Source organism: Jaculus jaculus, chromosome 4 (genome assembly GCF_020740685.1).
Source record: "Jaculus jaculus isolate mJacJac1 chromosome 4, mJacJac1.mat.Y.cur, whole genome shotgun sequence".
NCBI lineage: Eukaryota > Metazoa > Chordata > Mammalia > Rodentia > Dipodidae > Jaculus > Jaculus jaculus.
Window position 1 is genome coordinate 21,350,148 of NC_059105.1, and position 19,946 is coordinate 21,370,093.

Below are 19,946 nucleotides of genomic sequence, written 5' to 3' on the forward strand. Positions count from 1 at the left end.
GCGTGCCGGCCCCGCCCCCTGCGATCGCCCCGCCCCGCCCAGAGGCCCCGCCCCTCCCTCCTCCGCCTGCCCGCGGTCTCCTCCGGCGCGCTCCCGCCGTCCTCGCCCAGCCCGGCCCCGCCCGCCCGCCCGCCGTCGCGGCCCCGCCCCGGTCGGGACCACCTCTCCGCCCGCGGGGCGGGGGCCGAGCATCGCCAGGCTCCTCGCGGTCCTCGCCGCCTCCACGGCCTCCTCGGCGGACATTTGCCAGAGCCGCGCGCGCCCCCGGCCCGGCGATTCCCGGACGCCCCGAGAGCCGCAGGAACCCGCGGGCGCCATGCGAGCCAGGTAGGCGCGCGGCGGCCGGAGCCCTCGGGGTGCGGGCGGGCCCCGGCGCGGGCGGGTGGTGCTCCCCGAGACCTACGGGCCCGGCTGCTCGGCGGCGGTGCTCGCTCCCCCGCCGCCCGAGTTCGGGGCCCCAGGTGCCCGCCCGGTGAGCACCGTCGCTTTTCCCACACCCCACCCCTCGCTCCTTGGGCACCTCAGGCGAGGCCGAGCCCCGGGCCACCCCGAGCACCCCGCGGGCGTCCCCTCCCCGCAGCCGGCGACTGCTGGGCGGGCGTCCCTGGGAGTGGGCGCGGTGGGGTGGGGGCGCGCGAGGCTCGCGGGGCCGGGGGGCTCCGGGAGGGTGCGGTGCGGCCGGAGCGCCCTCCTGGCGCGGTCCCGGGGAGGAGGGTAGGGCTCACGGTTTCTGGCTAAACTTGGTGACAGTGCACATTTCAACTTCTTCCCGAGCCGTTGCTGAGCACGAAATTGAAAACCCCGGCTTTCTGGCGTGGCACTCGGGTGACCCGGCAGCCGCGAGGTGACAGCGCCGGCGGCGCGCGCGGGACCGCTCGGCCGCGAGAGAAGAGCGCGGTTCTCCGAGCGCTGCTGACCGGGGCGCCGCGGGCGGGTCTGTCTGTGGGGTCCCCGCTGTGGATCCGGCCGGGCAGTGAGGCGCTGGCCCGGGCACCGGCCCTAGCCGGCTGTAGCGGGGGGGGGCGCCCGGCGGGCGCTGGAAGGTGTTGGAGCCTCGTGGATCCGTGCGATTGGAGCGCGAACACCGTGCTGGGTTTTATTCGTGCTCGTTCTTTTCTTGTTAGCGCAGCGGACTGGGGCTGCGTGATTTATCAGCAACGATGGAGTTCGCATAACTTTTGCTCTCATCCACAAAAGCGATGTGTGTGTGTGCGCCGAGAGCCGAGAATGGAAATAACAGCCGTGCCCAGCCCAGTTCTCTCCAGCCTCCTGTGTTTACATTCGTGGGGATCGTAGCACTGCAGATTTAATCATTGAGTTACATCTTGCTTAAGCAAAAGAAAACCCTTTTGTGCATCCTACGCTCCGCACCTTTCTAAATATGTCTTTGGGGGTCCAAAGTTTGGATTTTGGGCCGACCTCTCCACACACGTTGTTTCTGCTATTCTTAAGTCTACTTCCGGTGGGCTGCGGTTCTCCACACGGTGGATGAGATGAAGAGATGGGGAGAGAGACCTGGTGTCCCATCCCTGTCTGTGGTTTTGGTTCTTTGCCTTGTAAAAATGATGGTAATGATGCTCAATCTGCTTCCCAGGCCACCATAAAAAAACTAATGGGTGGTTTGCGGAGCGTTTTGACATCCTTGGATGGACAGCGACTGTACTTCATGGTGCTAGGGAGCACTTAGCTACTCTGTGGTGTCATCCAGTAAAACAGTCTGCTGCCCCCCTGACCACGCTGCCCAGGAAGGTCCAGGCAGGTCAGGTGGACCCTGAAGGAGTACATTCCTAGTTCCCTGTTGGCGCAGGGCAAATCCTTCAAAGTGCAGAGGAGCTTGGGAGGAGCTGGGGTTCTCAAGCCTCCTTCCCTACTGAGGCTTCTGAGTGTGTGTGGCTAGCCTAGAGTCAAGGTGCATTTTGATATGTGGTGCAGCTCTGTAAAATAGAATGACCAGTAACGTGCCTGCCCAGGCCAGCATCCCAGAGGATGCAGAAAGTGAACAACCTGGCTTCCCAGAGATTTGTTTTGTGGCTCATGTGTTTACCCAGTGAACAATGACCGGCTCCGGTGCTGGCCGCAGCTACGCCAGAGAGGCCTCTGTGGACTTTCCTTTCTTTCCTGTTGTCCCAAGGTCCTGGCACTGTGCTTTAATGTCCTTAAAGAACAATTACTAGGGACTCGGACAGAGGTGCCACACAGACTGCCTTTTGTCCTCACCCTCTCCCACCCCTACCCCCCTCAGCCAGGAGCCAGGGTGCAAGGTCTTTATGCCACTGGCCACTCTTTGATAGTTTCATTTTTAGTTGCTGCTACCACTGAACTTTGATGTGGCCCCTTCTGGTAGCAGATCTGAGCTCTGGCAGGGGCTGGGAAGTGGTTGATGGGGCGCCCTTCAGTGGGTCATTGTTAACACAAGTTGTACTGTTAATTTTCCGGGTGGAGGGAGGAAGGGAGTCTTCTTGGAATCTCTCCATTGCTGTTTACTAATCTGCAGGCTGGAATTATTTCCCTCTGGGTTGTTGGAATAAACTTTCTTCTTATTTTAATGTTGGTTTCTAGTCTGATAATAAGGTATGTGAACGAACTATGAATGAGATGTACGCCCTTGCTTCCTGGGGGGCTCCTGGGTTTGAATCCTCTGGTCCTGGCCAGTTAGGAGCTCCTGGAAACTGTGTGGGAGGTGTATGCACGCCTCCCAGGGAAGAGGCCTTGACCCTAGGGAGATCAGAGCAACCACGTTCCTAGCTTGCTGTCCTCTCGCCTAGCTCCTGGGCACAGCTCCTTAGCTCCCTGAGGGAGGCACCCATAGCTGGCTTGATCACTAAGGGGAGAGGGGGTTTGTATTTCTCCTGTTATTTTCAGGTTCAACACCTGAGTTATGTTGGGTTGGCTTTTTTTCCCCTGAGATTTGGAATCAGGACCCTGGACATTTTCCCAAGTGCTGGAAATGGGCACCAAGACTGTTTCATCGCAGGGTCTCAGACCGGCAAGCAGGCATGGGCCTGAGCTGCAGACAGGTCGGTTCACCAGGAGTGCCCTGGCAGTAGCCCCAGGTCATCTCATTTCACCAGCCTTCAGAGGGCTAGCCTGGTCCTAGCCCCCCAGCAACTTGCACAACAGAAGCTTATATATGGGCACCCCCTCCCTTTGAAGAGGTGACAGGAGGATAATTCTTCAAGCCCTAAGACACTTAGGAAACAATGCAACTTCTTATTCAGTGTCCTTCCAGAGGCCCTGGCTAGCTACTCAGTGTGCCCTAGGGCATCCGTGTTACATAACTCAATCCCCTGGGTACAGAGACCAACTCCTGAGAGATGGGTGTCCGCAGAAGGCAAGGAATGCAGAGTATGTTTTTAAAGGAGGGGAACTGTCACATCCCAAACAGAATAGTCAGCTTCTTCCCATGTACCCAGCACTTTCAATGGCAGCAAGCTAATATGGCTTAGAGGGCCCAAAGTGGCATGCCGTTTCCAACTGGTCTCACTGGAGAGAACTAGGAGTTCCGTACTGAGGACCCTGGTGACACCAGCCCCTGTGCATATGTTCTCTGGAGTCTTCACAGACACTGTCCCTGAAGGGATTCAAGTGACTTTTCTATGCCAGTAGTTTGAAGTGTTCCTGAGCTTGGTTTGGACCCGGGGCTGCTCGCTCCAGGGCCCTCCCTCACACCTCAGTGTGCAAGATTCCAGCATCGCGGCCAGTCATGCATTTCGGGAGTGCCAAGACACCAGCAAGGAAAGAGCTGTGTGCCGCTGCCTCCTTTGCACAGTTAGAAACTCCGAAGGTGGTGAAACCTCAGCCTGGTAGAAGGCAGCCAGTGTGCCCCTTTGCTGCTGCAGCGGTGCCCTGTCTGCCAGCTGGGTGAAGTTTGGTGCCTCTGGAAGACCATGATTCCGAAGTTAGAACTCGGGCAGAAACTGGTCTGCAGGCTGCCCTTATACCACGGAGAGAGGGTGTTCTGGGCAGATGAGGTCACACGAGAATGAGATTATAGGAAGGCTGTTAAGTAAATGTAAGATAAGGGCTCCACCTTCCTCTTTACAATCAAATAAATGACATACTAATGAGATTATTCTTATCTGCTCGGCAGCCTTGTCTCAGGAGAACTCTGTATGTCTGTTATCCAACTCCTCAGAACAGACTGAAAAGAATCCTTTCTTTGAGAAGATTTTATGGCTCCAAATTCTTATCCTGTCTTCTCCCCCTGGCCATCCTGAGGAGACTGGGAGCTTCTGAAAGTCTGCAGGCCTGTTTTTCCAGACTCCTGGTGTAGGAGGCCAGGAGCCAGGTGTGTGCTGGGAACCTGCTGAGGGGTAGAAAAACAAAGAACCCAAAAGGTACCATCTGCCAATTCTTGTGGTGTAAACACTCCCACCTGGCCGATTTTAAGCTGACAGCGTAGGCTGGCACCATTTCTACACATTTAACCATGTGTGGGACCCAGTGAGATCTGGCTCCAGCTTACCTTGTGTGTTCTGGGTTCTCCTCCCATCCCCAAGACCCTTAGGTGATGCTGCAGGTGGAGCGGGCTTATGCTTGGGCTGGGTCTGGCTGGAAAGGGCGTCGTGGAGGTCACTGTGCAACCTAATGTGACCAGCAAGAGGGCTTCCAAGCTCGGTGCTTAAAATGCGCTTTCTTCCCAGCCCCTCCCCAAAGTTGTGTCTGAGTCTGGGTGTGGGCCTTGATGGCTATAGCTTTTCCGCGCTCCCAGATGACTGACTGCTCCGAGAGGCCTGGCTTAATCACCACTCTGGAAGGGATCTGTGAGAGGAGAAGTTGGGCACGCAGCTTGGGGCTGAGCCTGACAGACCCCGACTTTGAAGTTCTCCCTGGTGTGGAAGGAGCGTGTGAGGAAACTACTGCCTTCCAGGGAGAGGCAGAAAGATGTTAGTTTTCCCAGCTGCCTGTTGCTGTCTGTCTGTCTTCAGGGGCCTGTTCCATCCCTGGGCAGTGGTGAGCTCCCTTGCTTGGCTTCTGTAACAAGGCTGGCCAGGATGGAAATGACCCTCTGGTGCATGTGATGAACTGATGGTTGAAAGCGGAGGCCGGGAGGCTTGCAGGCCTCCTGGGACTGTCCAAGGGAAGGATGGAGAAACTCCAGCGCCTTTGTCAGAATCCTTAAGCTCGGTGCACACATAAGCGGCTTATCTTTTCTGTGTCATAATTAGCAGTAAAATTATTTTAAAATGTGAGAGATTTCTTTAGAGGCAGTGATTAGCGCACATGGGAGGTGTTCTCCAACCTCAGCCAGTCAGTCATACTTAGCAGGTCTGGCTGGCAAGGGGCAGACGAAGCCCCTGGGGGCAGCATTTAAGGAGGTGCAAGGTCTCAGGCAGGGATGAACTGCTGGATGACAGATTTGGAGCCCAGCGAGGAAGAACTGGATGCCTCCCATCATCATGAAGGAAGGTGGGCTGAGGCCACGTCGGGGCAGGAGCACCTGAAGGTGAGAGAGCAGGTGGCGGATGTCCCTGAGGTGACAGCGGGGTGGTTGTGGGGGCGGTGGTGCCTGGCAGCCTCATGTAAACTTTCCCAGTGAGGTGATAGAGCTCTGCGTGTGATTTGAGAATGGAATGGCTAGTGATAAGATGATCAAAGCCAGTGCTTGAGGCAGACAGGATGACAGGAACCAGGGTTGGGACAGAAGGGCCTGGGGACCTGGAGCTGACTGACATGGCACGAGTCCATGGGGGTGAGGGTCCCAGGGAAGGGGTGAGAGGAGATCCTGGGACAGCTGGTTGAACACCTTCCCCAGGGGCCTTTCCACACTACACATGTGCAAGCTGTTTCCACAGCCTTGTGGAGTGCTTGCAGGGGGACGTGGGACTTACTTGTCCTGAGGTCACGGTGGTTCATGGCACACCTTTGCCTTCCAGGCCTAGCTGAGCCTCCCTGGGCTGGTCAGCTCCCCTGACTTTTCAAGGTCAGTTGCTGTCCTGCAGGGTGTACCTGCCTCTTTTCAGTTTCCTTGCATGTCTGTTGCCTGTGAGTTGCATCTTATCAGGCTTGCGTCCTCTGGGCACGGTAGGCCCGTGTGCAGGGAAGCGCAGATGTGGGGAACTAGCCTCATGAAACACAGTGGTGACTTTAACCACACAGTGATGAGTCTAATCTCCTCTGAGGCATCTTGACAGTTTAAAACTTACAGTCTGTGACCAGAGTAATTTCTGGCTTTAAGAATTCTGGCTTATGAATATTAATCAGCTTACTTATAAGTGCTGTCAAATACCATTCCAGAGTTGAATGCAGTTGAACTTTTAATCCAGGCAGCCTCACCCTGCCTTTGTTTACCCATTTATGCTCCCGCTCTTCGTAAGAGGGCTTGCAGTTTTAATAGCTTTAGGGTACATAGCGGTAAGCAGAGTCCCTAAAACACAGGAGCACTTAAGCATTTTAGACTCTGTCCGAAGAACCGCTCTACAGACAGCGTCAAGTACGTTTGTGTTGTTGGCGTGTGTCAACGGAAAATTAAGGTGCCGTGTTCTCGTCCAGCAGACAATAACTGGTTGGCGCTAATGCTTGCATATGCATATGAGCAGTTCATGTAGGCTGCCGGCCCGTGCGGCCCAGTGGCTGGTGGTGCTAGTGGACAGTGGCGAAGTGGGGTGCAGCTCTATTCTTGCTGTCGTCCTTCTTCTCATCCTCATCTCTCCCACACTCCCCCGCCCCAGCCACACAAGCTTTTCTGCTCCGTTCTGATTTCAGAAATCTATACCAAAGGTGTTGGTAAGAAAAGTGCTCCATTCCTGAATGGTACTGGGCAACCACTGGAGAGCTCACCTTTAGGGAGTGGACCGGGAAACATTTTGGATTTGAGCCCATTCCAGCTCCGTGGTTTTTTAGAGCATGGGAGACTGTGTGACGTCAGAATCTGTCACCAGTTAGCCCTCAGCAGCCAGCTTGCCAGATTCACCACACACCCAGTTTTGCTTATGTTTTTATCAGACCCCCTGTGGTTTCAAAACTTGTCATTGTTTGGGGACACTGTGCTTTAAAGCAGGAGTTTTTCTGTGGTTTCAGTCTCCGGAGTTTTATTGGGCCCTTCCTTCCGGCGGGCACTGTGACATGTCTAAGTAGCTGTATCTGTGGTCAGTCAAATATGAGACAGGCTCGTTTGCACGGCTGAAAGTTGGCTTGTCCAGGAATGCCCTTGCTGAGAACTAAGTGGCACGCTGCTTTTGCACCAGGCTATTGTCTGCAACCACACTGAGGGGGTGTTGGGAGAGCTGGAACCTGAGAATTCCTCCTCCCGCCTCCCCGCGTGGCCCTTTGTTGGGTCCGTTTCACCTGCGGGGGAGGGGCCTCGCGGCGCCTCACACCTGCCTGCCAGCCTTTGGCTTCTGTTTGGACCGCCCGCCTCAGCTTTTGGATCCATAAAATGGGGACCCCAGTACTGATCTCCTTCAGTCGGGAGTTTCATATGAGGTTACAAAAAAATGTCCCCGCATTGTCACTGTGGATTTGGTGGCATCATTGTTCTAGTTTGAACTTCAGTCTGACCTGGGGCCTCTTTTGAGTCTTGTGTGGACACTGGATGGAGTTGTTTTTTTTTTTTATATATATATATTGAGTAATTAGAGCGGTTGTGTCCCCAGGAAAGTGGCCTGGGTAAGGATGACCTGACCAGGAAGGTGACTCAGCCAATGGGGCATGTCAGCCTGAGAACCAAGCAGAGGCCCAGGGTTTGGCATTCTCTGGGCGTTCCATTTGACCTTTGAAGAGCATGTTTACCTTGCTCCATTATTCAAAGTCCTGAGGGGAAGAGGAGAGGAACAGGAAGAGAGGCTGAACACTGTGGGCTCTCTCTCCGTTGCTGGAGGCCTCCGTGCCCGCCCCTGCCGTGCTGAGTATCTTGTGTCTACGTCTACCCCTTGTACGTTCTAGATAACCAGGTTGTCCGGAGGATGGATGCTTGTGGGGGTTTTCTTCTTAAAAACACTTGTTTCCATAGTGCACTTATTAAATAGTTACATGTAAGTTTTGGAAATGTTATAAAATGTAAAAGGAGAAAAAGCTGTGTCAGCAAGCAATACCATTTAGGATGTGCTTCTGTGTGTGTGTGCGTGCACCAGATGTCTGTGGCATGACTTTTTCAGTCATTTGCCATGTTATTCTTTTGAGAGAGGGTCTCTCACTGATTCTCATTGGTTAAGCTAGCTAGCTAGCAAGTCCCAGAGATCCTGTTTCTGCCTCCCCAGTGCTGGACTTAGAGAAATGGACACCACCATGCCCACACACTGAGCCATCTCTCCAGCCCAAGATTTTTAAACCTGTTTTTGCATGTAAACATGGACTTTCCAAACAAGTGGGACGACTCAGGGAGATGTCACTGGTCTGGCTCACAGCAGACTTCAGTGACTATTGTGTTTGTTCAGTGAGTATTGTGCTTTTTAAAACCACTTATCTAAAATTGTTGACGTTTTCAGGTCAATAAATATGGACTTACAGTCCTGCTTTCGACGTCAGTTTTGCCAAGGGGTGTTTGCCGTGCTTGTTGAGCGAGCTCTAGGACTACCCGGCTCCCAGTTTTGAAATGATAACCTGCACTTGGCTGAATGTCTTCACGCATGCTTCTGTATCTCTCAGCGTACAGTCTCCTTGGAATGAATCTCACTTTTATTTTGCCCCAAATCTGTAGAAAGTCTCACCATATCGACTGTTAGTGGCTGTGTAACCATGGTGCAAAAAAGCGCCCAAGAAAGTGGTGACGCTGGGGACTGTTTCTGATTGCTGCGAGAGCATCTTTCTTGCTGGCCTCTGAGGGGTGGGTTGTGTCGCCCCATCCAGGGCGCACTTCCCTGTGAGGACATGCTTCTGCTGAGGTGCTTGGGGCCCCTCACCCTCTGAAGGGTGTGAGCGGCGATTTCCGCTTCCCTTCAAGAACTGTGGTCCTGAGCTCTTCCAGGTCACACTGTGATGTCTGTAGGGATTTGTGAGCTCTGGCCCTTGATTGGCTGTGACAAGAAGGACCGCAGTGATTTCATGCTGGGAATGGCATGGACGTGACTCTCAGGACCTGTGAGTTCACTGGGGAGTTCTCTGCGCCTTCTGCTGACGGCCAGCCGGTCCCCAGTTTTGGTTTCAGACTGCGGTCTGGTGTCAGGACTTCTTCTTTCTGGCAAGAGAGGAAAACTAATTTATGGGTGGAATATTTTTTGGCCTGTCTCCTGAGTGTGGTTTTGGCACTCGCCTTTTTTTTTTTTTTTTTTTTTTGGACTCATCCGCCTATTGGTAACATGAGGCAGCACTTTGGGGGTCTTGTAAACCCCCAGAACCTTGGGCTCTCAGTAGCTCTGCATCTTTTGGGTCGGAGTGCCAGGCAGGCCTTCCTCAGGTTTAGGGCCATCCTTCTGGGTTCAAAGTTAACACCTTCGTTGCCTGGCCTGACCTGGCTGCGGGCAGAGGAGGTGGCGAGACCCAAAGAGAGCTTTGCCTTGTCAGTGTTTACCCAGCACTGGAGATGGTGTTCGTCTATGTGTGTGTGTGTGGGGGGGGGTTGGGCAAGGTTCAGAGGTTGAAGGGGAGGGTGAGGGGTCAGGGAGGTTTCTCAAAGAAGCTTAGGACATGAAAGACTTAATAAGTAGGCCAGCCATTGAGTGGTCTTGGTGGGGCTTGGCTAGTCAGGTTCCAGGCGGAGAGGTTTAGTGACTCCAAGAGACACAGTGGTAAGGGTGTCCCAGGAGTCCCTGGGAGGAATGCCAGAGGCAGGTGGCTGGTTGGACAGGCCCTCTGGGCATCCATCAGCTTTGAACTTTATCTGAGGACACTGGGAAAACTTGATTAGATGTGTGAGCATGACTTGAGAGGCCAGGGGGTAAGCCTCCCGGGGGGTGAGCTGCCCAAGAGATGACGTGGACAGGGAGGTAACCTGGCTGGGGGGTGACATCTCACCATGGGTCCTTTCCTGAAGACCCTGGAACCACTGGCAACTGAGGTTGGCTCCCTGCCCACAATATCATGTGAGTCCCACACAGGTGTACTGCTCACTTCAGGCCTGTTTTCACACACTCATCTTCTGATTAAAGAAGGCTCTCTGTACAGCTCTCCAAGTTACTATTACTGCCCCCAATGACCCTTTGGAAACACACCTTGCGGTTGATTATTAAAGGAGTCACAGCACTTTTCTGTTCCACAGAGAAGAGGATATTGCTGAAAAAGTGGAGACTATATCTTAATCCACATTGGCACCCAATTGGAAGAGGGGCAATGGGGTCCAGCCGCATATGTCTCTCCCTGGTCAGTGCAGCCCTAGTCACCTGGGAACCCGGCTGCCGTTGCCCTGGCCAGTAGCCCTGAATTTGCTTTGTCTTGGCTGTGAAGCTGGCCAGGCAGGTGGTCAGTCCACAGTGAACACTATGTGTCCATGTAAATACTGCTGTGGGCTTATACTCCCCCTGACCACCAGAGAGATGCCTGTGTTCAACCCGCACAGATCCAGCTCCCTTCAGCTCTTTTCAGGCTTTTTTTTATTGACAACTTCTATAATTATAGGTACTAAACCATGGTAATTCCCTCCCCACTTTCCCCTTCACAAATCCACTCTCCATCATCATTCCCTCCTCCTCTCAGTTAGTCTGTCTTTTGTTTTTTGACGTCTTCATCTTTTCTTGTGATTATGAGGGTCTTGTGTAGCACTACCAAGGAAGCTTGAACTCAACCTGTTTCAGTAAGAGAGCTAGCGGGCCTCAGCGGGCCTCCGAGTAAAGCTGTGATGTTTTCGGGCCGCAAAAGAAGTCACAAAAGCTGGAAGACAGTGTCATAGACACTGAGGGGGGTTGGTTTTTCAAATCTGGAAATGGGCTGCTCGCTGTGTCGGGAGTTTGAGGGTTACTGTGGGAAGGGGCTCTTGTGCGTGGAGAACTAGAGAGCCGCAGTGATTCCCGTGCTAAAGCCTGCTGGGTGTGCTCTTGGCCACAGCAAAACACCCTGTCACTGCTTAGCAGCGGGTGGGAAGGTGGGCCTATGGGAACACCTTGGGCTCTTAGGCCTCTGAGGATGTGGACTTGTTTGTGACCCTTTGCCGTCAGAGCACGCTGCTGGGAACTGCAGATCTGCTGGGAACTGCAGATCGACCGCTCCATGGCCCCTGCAAGTGGGGCCCAGGACAGGACTTGCAGGTTGTAGATGCTCAGGTGTGAGATCTGGCATGGAGGGATTGGGCCTGCCCTCCCCCCCCCCCCATGTCTTTCAGGAAGCAAGACCAAGTCCACATTCAACTGGGCTTGGGGACAGACACGGAAACTGCAGCGGACTCTTTACTTAGTCCTTAGCAACACCTCTGAGTAAAATAGTTCTGGCCCCGGTTGACTGAGGATGAACCCAAGGCCCAAGGATAATGTGGGAGCATAGTGTCTGTAAACACAGCTCATCGTTAACCCCATGCATCCCGAGTTGAAGTTCATGTGCGTCTCTGTCACACTCCGCTTCGGAGCGCCCCGAGTCATGGATGCTATTTTGATTTCCTATTTTCCCTTTGGATTTACAAGAGTCCTTAGAGACTTTGGAAATCAAATCATTTTCATGGACAGCAGACGGCCCCAAAACAAGTGAGCGTGGGCCTTGCCTGTCTGGCAGAGAACACAGCTTTACTCTAAGCTTGATTGCAGAAGCATTAAAAATACGCTTCCACTGTGCTGAGAGGCTGTGTGTCCGTCCGTCCGTCCCCCCCAGTCTTGCTCATTCGTGATGCATGTCTGTTATGTCAGGATAATTTTAACAGTGGGTCCTTGATAGCATTTTGCCTAGAAAGTCTTGATTTTTGTTTTGTTTTGTTTTTCGAGGTAGGGTCTCGCTTTAGCCCAGGCTGACCTGAAATTCACTCTGTAGTCTCAGGGTGGCCTTGAACTCACTGTGATCCTCCTACCTCTGCCTCCCGAGTGCCGGGATTAAAGGCGTGCGCCACCACGCCTGGCTTTCTTGAATTTTCTTTTGCATGTGTATGTGTGTGTGGTATGTTTGTATGTGTGGATGCATGTGTATGTGCTGGTGTACATGCATGTGTATGTGTGTGTGTGTAGGCCTGAGGTTGACATTGGGTCTCTTCCTTCACTGTTTTCTACCTGTTTTTTGAGATACTGTCTCACTGTATTAACTAAAGCCCACCAACCCAGCTACTGAGTCCCGGGGATCCTCCTGTCTCCACCTCAGCTTTACTGGGATTAAAGTTCTGTGTCACCACACTGGCTTTTCATATGGCCACTGGTGATCCAAATGCATGTTTGTGTAGCAAGCGATTTGCCCACTGAGCTGGGAACCACGGGAGTCAGCCCTCTAGTCCTGCTCTTCTTCCTGAAGCGCTCTTGTCCCTCACCTGGCGTCAGCTCTTCACATTCCAGGCTGTTCTGTGGGAGACAGAGACCTAGGGTCCCAGATGACGTGGGAGGGAGGATGGAAAACACCCAGTGGGTAGTCTGGGGGGCGGAGACCTGTGGCACCAGTGGTGGGATCTAAGGCTTGCTTGGGGGATTGGGCTGAGAGGTGTTCAGGTGGCACAGCGGCTCCTGGTCCCTCCTGCCAGTGCCCTGCTTGCCCAGGAGCCCACGTAGCCTGCCCTCCACCCCTGCACGTTGCCTCTCCTGTACTCGTCTGTGACACTGGCCTGGCGCTCATGGTGGAAGAGAAGTTTTCTGCACTCGTATCAGCCATGTACCCCCCCACCCCTCACCCCCTGCTCATCTTGTCTTTTCCGTTCTTCCCTGGCTCCTCCCGTTCCGGTGCCTTGGCGATGGCCAAGTGTAGCCACCTCACCCAGAGACTTGCTGTGAACCCTACTGTGTGACGTTTGGCCCTGGCTGTGTCTTCCTCCATCACCCCCTCAGCTGCCCAAAAGTAATTGGGGAGGAGTACTTTCTTTCATTTCTTAAAAAATGGATTTAGATCTGTTTTGTGGATCCTCAGACCCAAATTAAAAGGAGTTCCTTGGGCTACAGAATGTACCAGACACGTTGCAGTCGAAACTATATGAAAAAAAAACAACAGTATTTCTCCCTGCACGTTACCACCTTGGTCACTTGAGGCAGCTCAGCATGGTCACACATTCACATTTTCATATAACACAGTCTCTAGAACTTTCTCATCCTGAAACATTGAAGCTTGGTGCCACCCTCCTCCCCAGCCCCTGGCATACACCATTGCGCTGTCTGAGTTTCACGGCCCCAGGTCTTTGCCCAAGTGGAATCTACCGCCTGGCCTATTTCTCTAAAGTGACGGCTCTGGGGTTCATCTGCTGTGTTTCAGGACTGTGGCGTACTCCACTGCCTTTTGTGTGTTGACTCTTCTACCCAGGGGCATTTGTCTGTCTCTTGGATATTGGGTAATGCTGCTGTGAACCTGGGTGTGTAAAATTCTCTTAGAGACCCTGTTCCCAATTATCTTGGGCATACATAAGGAGAGAAATAACTAGATCAAATGTTAAGATGGTTTTCGGTTTTTTGAGTTTGCTGCATTTTTCATAAAGGTCCCATCACTTTACATTCTGTCTGCAGCGTGCAAAGATTCCACTCTCTCTACATCTCAGGGGCATATATTTTGTTATTTTATTCTAACTTAAAAAATATTTTATTTATTAATTTCAGAGACAGTGAGGGGGTGGGAGAAAGAGAGAATGGGCATGCCAGGTCCTGTAGCCACTAAAACAACTTCCAAATGCCTGTACCACCTTGTTCATATGGCTTTACATGGATACTAGGTAATTGAACTTGGGTACTTAGGCTTTGGAGGCAAGTGCCTTAACCTCTGAGACATCTCTCCAGCCCTATTTTAATTTTGATTGTAAGTATCATCTTGTGTGTGGTGGTATCTCACCATGTTTCTTTTTTTTTAAGTGATGAAATCAAAGCTGAAATTTTTAATATTTAATTAATTTATTTATTTGAGAGAGAGAGAGGAAGAGGCAGATTGAGAGAAAGAGAGAATGGGCATGCATGCCAGGGCTTCTGGCCACTGCAAACGAATTCCAGACACACACACCCCCTAGTGCATCTGGCTTATGTGGGTCTTGGAGAATCAAACCAGAGTCCTTAGGCTTCACAGGCAAATGCCTTAACCACTAAGCCATTTCCCCAACCCTCACCATGTTGTTTTTAATAAAATATTTTTACTTCTTTATTTATGAAAGAGAGAGAGAGAGAGAGAGAGAGAAAGGCACACCAGGGCCTCTTGCTGCTGTAAACAAACTCCTGACCACATGTACCATTTTGTGTATCTGGCTTGGCGAGGGTACTTGGGAATCGAACCTGGGTCGTTAGGCCTTGTAGGCAAGTGCCTTACCACTGAGCCATCTCTTCTGCGTTCATTGAGGTTTTGATTTGCATTTCTCTGATGCTTCTGATGTTTGGCTAAGCTTATTGTCTCCTCGTTTGCAAACAACATCTGTTAGCTTAGATTACTGGGGAGTGTTTTTGCGGAGCCAGTAAAAATGATCCCAGGTGAGTGTTTCAGATACTGTGTGCTTTGTGCTATTTGGAGGTGACCTCTGTGGATGCAGAAGAAGGCATATGGAATTCTTAGCTTCTGTCTTGAAGGTGTGCTGGTGACAGACACTTGGTAGCTCTGGTCTGTGCTGCATTTTATAGTGACAAGTACATGTTACCCACAGACTGGTAACATACTTTCGTAGCCTGGGGAAACACGGAGCTTCTTGTTGCCCAGCTTCTCTGCCCTGGCTGCTTCCTGGGGAGAGAGGAATTTAAGCAGACCCTTACTTACTCGGGGGTATTGAGCCATGTCTCACCATGGCCCTGCCCGCCTTTGACATGTGGCAATTTGTAATGGGGATCATAAGACAGCACCCCAATTAGAGGCAGTGTGCAGTATGCTTGGCTCATGCCTGTATCCTCCTCAGAGCCAGCTGCACCCAGCATGAGGAGCAGCTGCCTTATGTGGGGTTCTGGGAACTAGCAGGGGAAGGTGGGTGTGCCGAGGGAAGGGTCTCTAACAGTTGGCTGTGGGCATAGCGTTCTGGGGAAGAGTTTTGTGAGAGGGCTTCTGGGGAGACAGTGTGGCTTGACTTGTTAGCCCACATGCAATCAGTTTCTGTTTTAGTGGCCTCAGGCATTCGTCCCTTCCCTGCAGAGCCCCATGGGGTGCAGTCCTGACCCAAGCTCACAGAAGTGGACCATGAGCCAGGCATCTGGCTACAAGTGAGCATGCCACCTGGAGCCCGTTGTCTCAGAGCTTTCCAAATTCTCAAATGTGACCTATGAGGCGGCCACTATGATAAACATCTTCTCCAGTACACAGGGCACCCTTTTCAGGTTCTTCTAGAAACTGCGCTGGGGTAAGCACAGGTCACAACATCCTCTTGATGCGTTTATTATTGAGGCGATGGTGTGCTTCTGGCCGGCCAGTGGTTCTGAGTGGCTAGCTTAGCTCGCGGGTGTCAGGGCAGGCCTGTAGGAAGCCAAAGGCCTCATGATTTACTGCCTGTAGTTAAGCCAAGGCTTCTGACTTCAGGGCTTGCGTGTCTTCGTCTGTATTCCTCTCAGGGCTGGTACTTGGAGCTGGCAGTGAGCGCAGGGGCACCTGTGACAGGGGACAGGGGCTGAACACGGCGGGGGGGGGGGGTTAAGAGAGGCTGGGCAGGTGACCCAAGGTCACCCCCAGGAGAGGTAAGTGCTGCTGACAGTCTGACACGATGCAAGTGGCACTTTCCTCACTGGCTGTCTTAACCAGTGACATGAAATCCCAGTGGAATAGTGAGGAAAACACAAGACAGTTCCCAACTGCACAGTGGCTTAGAAATACCTGGCCGGTCCTCAAAACTGTCAAGGTCATCTAATAGCAGAGTCTGGGGACATGCCGCAGTCAAGAGGAACCTAAGAAGGTGAGACAACAGGATGCCATGTGGTGTCCTGGAAGGGACCCTGGAACAGACAAAAGGGCGTTAGGGAAGAGCTGAGGGGAAGCCCAGTGCTCTCTTCCTATCAGCGGAGTCTTTGTTCTCTCCTGGCCGGGACACTTACGGTGAGCGTTCCTCCCACCAGTCAGCAGGAAAATTCTAAGCGCAGAAGGATTATCTTTTTACAGAGTGAACCTGAGAAAGGGAGTGAAGTGGTGAGGACAATGGGCGCATTAATAAACTGCCCTGAAATTCTGAGCCCAGGGCCCCAGGCCTTGGAATGAATTGGCAGGTGTGTCAGGAACCTGCTCGAGGCCCTCACTAATCCTGCTAGTGATTTAGGATTTGGTTGATGGGAAATGGGATGAGTTTGTCTCTCCTCCAAAGATGGCTGCTTACACTACTTGAATATTCACTGCCACATACCAGCAACGAGCTCCATTCAGTGAGATTACTCAGCGCACAGGGAGTGAGCGTGTACAGCGTACAGAGTGTGCACGTGCGCGCAGGACCTAGCGCTTGAGTTCCTATCTTGTTAGGAAGAGGGTGTTTTGTTTTGTTTTGTTGTGTTTTTGAATAGGACAGCTCCAGCAGCTCATGGTGTCCTCCTGCCCAGTGTCTCTCACCTTGCTTGCCTGCCCAGGACTTGCCTAGTGTTAAATGCAGAGCCCCGCCTGGCAGCGCAGGGTGGTACATATCTGACTGGCTCCCAGATAACTGGGGAGGGGCGGCCACGACCGTGCCCTGGACACAGTTCTAAGGGTCTTGTAGGTGTTCACTGCCCTGGGCTGCCTTTTGAGCTGGACATGGTTTTTACCCTTTTCCGAGCTGAGATGAGCTGCCAGGCAGTTCTGTGGCTTGAGCAAGCCTCTGCAGGCAGGGGTGGGACCGGGTTCTGCGTCCTTCCCAGTCCAGGCTCTGTTTTGACCTCTCCACTGGCCACCTCGCAGGCGGAACAGGTGGCTGTCCTCAGCTACCTGTGTGTTCCCACTGTCATCTTGTGCTGGGTGAGTTCCTGCAGCCCACTGGGACACAGCATGTGGTTGGCTCCTGCCCTGGACCCTCGCAGCTGCACCCAGGAAGCCTTCCTCTGTGCCCTCAGTGTGCACTAGGAGCTGGCCTGGCCAGCTCAGAGCTACAGAAACTGAGAAGAGAAAGCTGCCAAAGAGGGTCTGACTGCAGCTCGCCCTGGCGGCCCCAGGAGCTTGTCTGAGGAGCACTGGGTTAACCAGGCTTGTTGTCAGCCTCTGGTCCGCTGAGAGCTTCTGTTATGTGACCTAGATGCGATGGATGCTGGATGTGAGCTGGCTGAGTTTTCTGAGACCTATCATGCCAAGCACCTGATGTCACTGCTGTGTGTATGAGGGACCAACCCATAATACCCTAAGCCATGAGTAGATACTGACAATATTGGAAAATATTTGGCAGGATTATTACAGAATCCCAGGGAACATACAAGATGTGTGTTCCCACTGCCCAGGATGGTCCCGCGTGGCTTCCCAGCCCCAGCCACATCTTTTTAATTTTTATTTATTTATTATTTATTTATTTATTTATTTGAGAGTGACAGACACAGAAAGAAAGACAGATAGAGAGAGAGAGAGAGAGAATGGGCGCGCCAGGGCTTCCAGCCTCTGCAAACGAACTCCAGACGCGTGCGCCCCCTTGTGCATCTGGCTAACGTGGGACCTGGGGAACTGAGCCTCAAACCGGGGTCCTTAGGCTTCACAGGCAAGCGCTTAACCGCTAAGCCATCTCTCCAGCCCCCAGCCACATCTTTTTGAGTGCCTCTTAAGCATTTTAAGTTGTCCTTATTTTGTTATCACTCTCTGTAGTGTACCACACAGGGCTGTGTCCCAAGCCATCACACTTGTCTTCATGTTCTTAAATAGACAGACCCCTACTCTGTGTGCATGGAGGCGGTCCCCCTCCCCCCTGGCTGCCCACAATCTGCTACCAGCCGAAATCATCACAATTATGATGGCCCATGCTGGAGACATGGCTCAGTGGGGAGAGCGTTCACCTAGCATACATGAAGCCTGGGTGCCATCGCAGCCCCACATACACTGAGAGTGGCGGTGCACACGCCTGTGATCCAGCACTTGGGAGGTGGGAGTAGGAGGGTCGGGAAAATTCAGTGTTATTCTCAGCTACACAGAGTTGAAGAATAGCCTGGGCTACATGATACCCTATCTAAAAAAAAATTTCCTTCTACCATTAACTGACATAAGCCACTTGCTTGGTAACTGGCTGGCTTTTGTGACAAACAGCCAGGTGTCAGGGGATGAGGGTGACCTCCCTCCAGCAGCCTGCAGAGAGCCCGTAGAGCGCTGCTTACTGCCAGGCAGGTGAACTGCAGACCCATCGCCTTCTAGCTGAGCCCTGATGAAACCCTGGCCCTGGCCGGGGCTCCCAGGAATTAGTCTCTCCACCCAACTGGGTCAGCCCAATGACTTGGTACTGAAACCAAGACACAGTCAATTTCTGTTTGTGGTAGGTAACTACACAGCCCAGGGTCTTTATTGTCAACTCATTAGTTCTTGGTGCATCTGTGTGGTAGGTGGCGAGTTCAACCGCTTCTCTGTTCTGTGATGTGTTAGCACCTTCCTGTTCTGCACGGTCCCTGTGGTCTTGAAGGACAGCCCTGCCCTGTGAAGGGCTTTGTGGCCCATATCAGTTGTTCGTGGGAAATGCATGCAGTGCAGCATCAGTGTCACCAGCTGCTGTAAACACTACACCTCCCTGCACACTGCCCTCCTCCTCCACACTGCACCTCCCTGTACACTGCCCTCCTACTCCACACTGCACCTCCCTGAACACTGCCCTCCTCCTCCACACTGCACCTCCCTGTACACTGCCCTCCTCCTCCACACTGCACCTCCCTGCACACTGCCCTCCTCCTCCACACCGCACCTTCCTGCACACTGCCCTCCTCCACACTGCACCTCCCTGCACACTGCCCTCCTCCTCCACACTGCACCTCCCTGCACACTGCCCTCCTCCACACTGCACCTCCTTGCACACTACCCTCCTCCTCCACACCGCACCTCCCTGCACACTGCCCTCCTCCTCCACACCGCACCTCCCTGCACACTGCCCTCCTCCACACTGCACCTCCTTGCACACTACCCTCCTCCTCCACACCGCGTCTCCCTGCACACTGCCCTCCTCCTCCACACCGCACCTCCCTGCACACTGCCCTCCTCCTCCACACCACACCTCCCTGCACACTGCCCTCCTCCTCCACACCGCACCTCCCTGCGCACTGCCCTCCTCCTCCACACTGCACCTCACTGCACACTGCCCTCCTCCTCCACACCACACCTCCCTGCACACTGCCCTCCTCCTCCACACCACCCCTCCCTGCACACTGCCCTCCTCCTCCACACCACACCTCCCTGCACACTGCCCTCCTCCTCCACACCGCACATCCCTGCACCCTGCCCTCCTCCTCCACACCGCACCTCCCTGCACACTGCCCTCCTCCTCCACACCGCACCTCCCTGCACACTGCCCTCCTCCTCCACACCACACCTCCCTGCACACTGCCCTCCTCCTCCACACTGCACCTCACTGCACACTGCCCTCCTCCTCCACACTGCATCTCCCTGCACACTGCTGTCCTCCTCCACACCGTGTCTCCCTGCACACTGCCCTCCTCCACACCGCACCTCCCTGCACACTGCCCTCCTCCTCCACACTGCACCTCCTTGCACACTGCCCTCCTCCTCCACACCGCACCTCCCTGCACACTGCCCTCCTCCTCCACACTGCACCTCCCTGCACACTGCCCTCCTCCTCCACACCGCACCTCCCTGCACACTGCCCTCCTCCTCCACACTGCATCTCCCTGCAAACTGCCGTCCTCCTCCACACCGCGTCTCCCTGCACACTGCCCTCCTCCTCCACACCGCATCTCCCTGCACACTGCCCTCCTCCTCCACACTGCATCTCCCTGCACAGTGTCCATCTTTTACCTCGGTGCTCTGCTGATGGATGTAATATGGTAGCTGACAGGTTTTTCTTATGGGTGCTGCTGTGAACCACAAACTCAAGTTTCTTGTTCTTAGTTCTTCTTATAGATTCTTTACATCGTTTTGGCCTTCTT

General features: G+C 53.4%; 1 protein-coding gene across 1 annotated transcript in view; it reads left to right on the top strand.

Annotated features, from left to right (window-relative positions):
* The first annotated feature begins 243 nt into the window (after window positions 1-243).
* Window positions 244-19,946, top strand: part of Sh3bp4 (SH3 domain binding protein 4) — a 74,885-nt gene continuing 55,182 nt past the window's right edge. The window contains exon 1 of the mRNA XM_045147505.1: window positions 244-327. The gene's annotated coding sequence lies outside the window, so the exon portion shown is untranslated. The remainder of the gene's footprint in view (window positions 328-19,946) is intronic.